This window comes from Panthera pardus, unplaced genomic scaffold, assembly GCF_024362965.1.
Source record: "Panthera pardus isolate Hobbes unplaced genomic scaffold, ASM2436296v1 HiC_scaffold_16, whole genome shotgun sequence".
In the NCBI taxonomy this organism is placed as follows: domain Eukaryota; kingdom Metazoa; phylum Chordata; class Mammalia; order Carnivora; family Felidae; genus Panthera; species Panthera pardus.
The window spans coordinates 73,801,024-73,807,612 of NW_026526721.1; the positions used below are offsets into that span (position 1 = coordinate 73,801,024).

The 6,589-nt window shown below is 44.8% G+C and overlaps 1 long non-coding RNA gene across 1 annotated transcript; it reads left to right on the plus strand.

Annotated features, from left to right (window-relative positions):
* The first annotated feature begins 1,777 nt into the window (after window positions 1-1,777).
* LOC128777410 (uncharacterized) lies at window positions 1,778-5,637 on the plus strand. The gene is made up of 3 exons (XR_008422676.1): window positions 1,778-1,943; window positions 2,430-2,545; window positions 5,328-5,637. It is a non-coding gene; the product is annotated as an uncharacterized LOC128777410 (long non-coding RNA).
* Window positions 5,638-6,589: the final 952 nt, after the last annotated feature.

The following is a 6,589-nucleotide window of genomic DNA, read 5'->3' on the forward strand; positions in this document are numbered from 1 at the left end:
GTGGGATCCTGACCACAGAGGTAACCTTCCCCAGCCCGTGCTTGACAATTGCTTGACTTCTTCCTACATCTGTCTCTCTTAGTTCTTGCCTCATCCAGAGCCCATGAATCTCATTTTGAAGTTTCTCGTAATTCCCCTGAATCATAACAGTGTTAAGCTAACTCCCAGGAGCCCCTGGGTGACTGTGAAGTTTGTAGGTCATCTGTTGAGGTAGCCATCAGTGTTCTGCTAAACTTCAAACATGAAGCCTTTGAGTCTTGATATATATATACGTATATATATCCCTTTAAAACAACCATTTCACTTAAATCCCCTATGTTAGATGTTTAAAGCTTATAAGAGATGGCACTCGGACCATAGAGCTGGAGCCCCAACTATGTCATTGCAGGGTTTTTATCAGTAGGCAGCAGGGTGCACTGTCTGCTACCTCTCCTTGGGGAAGGGGGTTGGGGACACAACACAGAGAGGAAAGTGCACTTGCCTTCAGGAGCCTGATTCACAGTCAGAAGCTGATCTACCAGCAGCACTGCCTGGCCGTGTGACCTTGGCCCCATCTGACTCTCTGAAGCCCAGTTTCCCGTTCTGCCCTTTGTCTCCCAGGGATAAGCTGGGTACCATGGGGCATGCCAGGCATGAAAAGATACTATGCCTAATAAAATACCATGGAAACAAAAACTCTGCGACCATCAGGCTCAAGGTTCTCAGGGAGGTGGCGAAAGCAATTCAGGGATGACGTCCGTTGCTATGCAACTGGGGTATTTGTAAAAACAAATTAAAAAAAAAATTTTTTTTAATCATTAACATGGCTGAAACTCATACACGAAGCGTCCAGGGTGTCTCCAGCATCCTCTGCCATTCCTGTGACAATTTACTCCCTCTCTGGGGTCCCGGTTGTCCTCGTCAGTGGGAGGGGTGGGCATGGTGGTGGCTAAGGAGTCTTGCTGCCCCGGAGTGCTACAGTGTTGCTCCGTAGGAAGAAGGGACAGGATTAGAGGCAAGAAGGGGAGAATCTGTAGTTATGCCTCTGTTGAAGGATTTTTGGAAATAAATAAATAAAAATTTTATTAGTAGGAAACACAGATCTAAATATCTTACTGGAGGCTTTGATTTCAGTCAAAATACGTATTCCTCGATCACCCCTCCCCCTCACACAGAGAACACGTGCGTATGAATCATACACACATTCTTTTTTGTTGTTGTTTATTTATTTATTTATTTTGAGAGAGAGAGAGAGAGAGCAATACAGGGGCAGAGATAGAGGGAGGAGAGAGAATCCTAACCAGGCTCCTCACCATCATCATGGAGCCTGATGCGGGGCTCAAACTCAAGAACCATGAGATCATGACCTGAGCTGAAATCAAGAGTCGGATACTTAACCCACTGAGCCACCCAGGTGCCCCCACAGGCATTCTTATTTCTGCTTATCTGCCTGACTTCCTCCCTTCTTTTCTTTTCTTTTTTCCTCCCTCCTTCCCTCCCTCCCTCTTTCCTTCCTCCCTCCTTCCCTCCTTTCTTTCTTTCTTTCTTTCTTTCTTTCTTTCTTTCTTTCTTTCTTTCTTTTCTTTCTTTTTCCTTCTTTCTTTCTCTCTTTCATTTTAATCTGTTTTAATAAGCAATTGTCTTATTGTATATTATTTAAAATTTTTTTTGAAATTGAGTAAGTAACAATATTATATTTTTAAAGGCAAAATAAAGGACTTATAAAGGAAGTAGACTGTGCTCCTTTGTATTTTCATTACTGCAATCTTGTTTCTGCAACTCACAGGGCAGAGAGCTCTGAGGGCTTTTAATCAAATGACATGCCTTGACCTGGATCTGGAGGCGTTTTCATAGTTCTGGCTCTGATGGCGATTGCTATGTGACCTTGAGACAGTCACTTCCTCTCTCTGGACCACATCTGCCTCGTTTGGAAAATGAAGAGATTGAACCTTACAGCCTCTAAGGTAACTTCTAGACTTAAAGCTCTCCATATAGGTGTCTCACATTATAAAATCCAACATCTGAAACAATAAATAGAATCTATCCTCCCCAAATATCTTTTTACTTATGATAAAGGCCAATAAGGGTAAAACTGCTTATATTATACAAGTGAATTTTTAAAAATAACTGCTTCATTTTAGAAATAGTTTGATTTACACATAACATTTCAAATTCTCTTGTACCTATAATTGATAAAAATCTTGTCTAGCTGGGCATTTCAGTGATGATTCTTTATCCCTAGCAGCTGACCCTGTCACATCCATCAGACAGAATCACCAGAAACATCCCTGTAATGTTCGGCTGAAATCTCTAATGGGTGTGATCAAATCAGGCTTAATGTTCGCTTTGGCGAACAGTCACTTTGAAAGCGTGTGTTGCTCTCTCATTATCATTTTATTTCTACCATTAGCCACATTAAAAAATATAAATCACGACTAACGTCTTTTCAGAATGAAGGTTAACCCTCTCACCTCAGAAACTGATAATCACTGTAAGTGAGAAGGAGGGCCACGGTGGAAGGAAGAAGGGACACAGAATGAAGGGAGCAAGCATGGTGTGACCTTGGGTAAGTCACTTCCCTCTCTGGGCCTCAGTTTCCTCATAAGTAAATGTGGGGCGGGTCTAGGTCCCTCCGAAGGACCCTTTGGCGTTCATGTGCAAGGCTGTTGTATAGTCATCTCAGCATCACTGGGCTGTCGTGTGTAAGAAAATGATCCCTTACCGCATTTCTGATGAGTGCCCCTCCCTCAGTTCATCCCAGGGTGTAGCCAAAAGCCTCCTCCCAACAACCTCAGCTCACATGCTTTCTGGGTGCATCGACTTGAGACCTGGTTTTCCTATTTAGTCCTGCAGGAATAAGGACAAGTCTGTGGGGAGGTCTCGGGGTCCTGGGGAACAGAGAATACAAATGGGGTCCTGGGGAACTGGAGACAAGGCTCTACCTCCCTTTAACGATCTAGGGAGGGGCTTTCAAACTTTCAGAGACACAGAAGTCCTTTTACCAGATGAAATGTACCGAAGAACACAGTATATAAAACACAGAAAAGCTGTACCTGGCCGGCATAAATTTATTTTGTATGGTCACATTTATGACATTTATTGAAAACTCAACAAGAGGTTGCCCGTTTTGACTAATGCAAAATTTTGAGATGAGAGAATACGGGTGACAGTTGCTGGCTTACCAGCCTTGGCATCTGCTAAACATCTCTAATGTATTTTGTTGCATCATTTCCTGGCTGCAAATAGGAGCTTTTTTTCTGAGGGTGGCCCTGCCGTCAGGGGACACTCCTCAAGTACACGGCGATAGCAAACTTTTTGTTCTGAGGTTGACCCTAACTTTCTCTTAGTGGTTGGTGATGTGTTTAAGTAGTGTAATTCCTGCAATAGCATGTATATTATTTCTTGTTTTGGTTACAACAATCTTTTAATGTTTATTTATTTTTGAGAGAGAGAGCAAGAGAGAAAGAGAGAGAGAGAGAGAACATGAATGGGGGAGGGGCAGAGAGAGGGGGAGACACAGAATCGGAAGCAGGCTCCAGGCTCTGAGCTGTCAGCACAGAGCCCACCACCTGCAGCTGAACTTGAACTTGAACTCACCTGCAGCTGAGATCATGACCCAGACCGAAGTCGGATGCTTAACCGACTGAGCCACCCAGGCGCCCCTGGTTTAGAATTTTTCTAACTATATTATAAAAATACAGATATTTCTAACTTCACTTGTAGAATTTCCAAATCACTTGTGTGGAAGGCCTTTAGGCAGTGGACGTGGAGAATTCTGAAGGCTTCAGGCACCCTTATCGTGGGACGCGGTGAAATGTATTCTCTGCCGCACAGAGGCAGGGCGAGGGGCCCACAGTGAACTGCAGGCTGCTGATGTGTGAAGCCGTGTTTTAAAGCCAGGCTCTCAAATCTCGCTGGATCTCTCAGTTACCTCCCTCCTGTGGTTTCCTATTCCCTTGGCAGAGTCTTTTTTGAAGGCTCTAGCCTCCCTTGGGCAGGCTCCAGACCTCACCTGGAAAGATGGTTGGGGCCAACGTGTTAGGGGAAGTCCAGCCCTTCCCTGAGACCACCGTGGAAGTAGGAGTAATGGACATAAAACCCTCTAAAGAGAAGGCGAATCCTAAATATGGTAGGAGGGTCCCTGGAGCTGCCTACCCCAAACCCCCATTCTTCCCCTGGCCAGTCTCCTTCCAGTGTCTGCCCTGGAGGTTATAGACTTTATTTTTAGTAATAAAGCCAATATTTCCATAATACTCCAGTGTGCCAAGTTGTATATTAGGCGCTGCGGGGACACAGGGATGAATAGTTTCCGGCCAGGCTCCCAGCAGCTAACAGTCAACAGAAACATGAGCTCCGAGGCGGTTTCACCTGAAGGAGTAGCCGGGTTCGTATTATTTTCCACATTGATGTGGCTTGTCTGAAAGATCTTTCGATATTAATTCCTGTTTTAGGACCCAGTAAGATCTATTTGAAGGTTCACATTCTTCTGCCCCAGCTCCACTCCCACCTCTGAAGTAGGAGGAAGCACACTTAGGGGTGTCTGCGCATGATTGATGGCCCGGGTCTCTCTTTGTATTCCTTGGCCTGTAGGTTTAGATCTCAGATTGTTTCAAAATGGCCAGAAGCAGTCAACATGTGGTATCTCCAACATCTTAGAGACACGAGGTCACAATATCATACGGCTGAAGGACTTATTTAAAAAAAATAAATATGGGGCGCCTGGGTGGCTCAGTCGGTTGAGTGTCCGACTTCAGCTCAGGTCATGATCTCACAGTCCGTGAGTTCGAGCCTCGCGTCAGGCTCTGTGCTGACAGCTCGGAGCCTGGAGCCTGCTTTGGATTCTGTGTCTCCCTCTCTCTGCCCCTCCCCTGTTCGTGCTCTGTCTCTCAAAAATAAAGATTAAAAAAAATTTTTTTTAAATAAATAGAACTTTTCCACCATTTTTTGGTTAAGGCTGAAGGCTCTGCTTCTTGGGCAGTGAGGGATAGGATGCCAGGAAGCAATTTTGCAAAGGAAAATAATAATATCTTGTTTAAGCCCATGTACTATTTCTCCCTTCCGGGGGTCTCCCTTGGTGGAGCGGGGCTGGGAGCCTTACAAGTATATGCATTGCACAGCCCCGCTGAAAGTCAGACTGTCTCTTAGATGAGGGATGGGACTTAGCAAGTGATTCCCTATCTCTGAGCTTGCAGGTTTGTAGGGATACTGAAAGGTGTTAACGATGTGGAAGATGAGAGGAAGTCTGTGAACAATTTTCAATATTTCAAAGAGCTTAATGGGAATTCTGCATTTGCCCAGATCTGGCTTGCAGTCTCATCGAGACACCCACCCCCTCTTTTATTTTTTAGCTATGTGGTTACACCAGGGACTACCTCATGCAAACCAGAAGCTCTGCTGGACCAAATGGTATTGTGATGAATCACCTGAGCTTTGACAGAAGACAGATCTTGGGTCAAGCCTGTGCTCATCCACTTCCTAGCAGAATGACTTTGCTGGAGCTACCTGATCTCTCTGAACCCCTATGTCCTTGTCTGTAAAATAAGGATAGTAATGATACCCACATCACAGGGTTGTTGCAGTTGGTCCATAGCAAGTCTTCCATTAAAGTTAGCTGTTATCGGGGCTCCTGGGTGGCTCAGTCGGTTAAGCCCCTGACTTCCTTTCAGGTCATGATCTCGCGGTTTATGAATTTGAGCCCCACGTCCAGCTCTGTGCTGACAGCTCAGAGCCTGGAGCCTGCTTTGGATTCTGTCTCTCCCCTTCTCTCTGCCCCTCCCCTACTTGTGCTCTTCTCTCTCTGTCTCTCAATAATAAATAAACGTTAAAAAAAATTTAAAAAAAGTTAGTTGTTATTGTTAGTAGCTTTGATTCATGAAAAATGAGAAATTGTGAATTCTTTAATAGAAGTAGCACAATGGATCTCCTGGAAGGCTCAGTCAGGGAAGCGTGCGACTCTTGATCCCAGGGCTGTGAGTTCAAGCCCCACGTTGGGCATAGAGATCACTTAAAAATAAAATTTAAAAAAAAAGCACCTTGGTAGGCAAAAATCCTATGAAACTTGTAGCTCAGAGGCGTTGATTGTCTACAACGGGCGACAGGCTTTGGATTTTCTGTGTGACCGTGGAGTGGACTTACGTGCCTGATTAAAATTTGATTGGGACACTTTCATTTCATTCCCTTGGGCTGACTATGCTTATCTTCTGGTGTCATAAAACGAGCTCAGGACCATCGTGCAGGCCGCGTGCCCCGTGGTGACCTCTTTCTAGGCCACTTTTGTGTCCTCTAGATGGAAAGCTGTTGATTGAAAGGGAAGAAAAATCCCCTCTGTCATGATGGCTACAGATCACATTCAATCAGGACAACATTCTACTGATTCAAAAGCCACACAAACACACACACACACACACACACACACACACACACACACACTTCCAAGTCTGTTGATACCGGTGACCAGGGGAGAATGGGGGAGATATTCTGGGGCAGTGTACCTGAGAAGAAGGTTTCAATTGCATCACCACTCAGTGGTGGGTGGACGTAACTTGGACGGATATAGTCTGTTCTAGGGTTTTTGCTTAATTCTCAATAATCTCATTTCTACTCTTTGTCC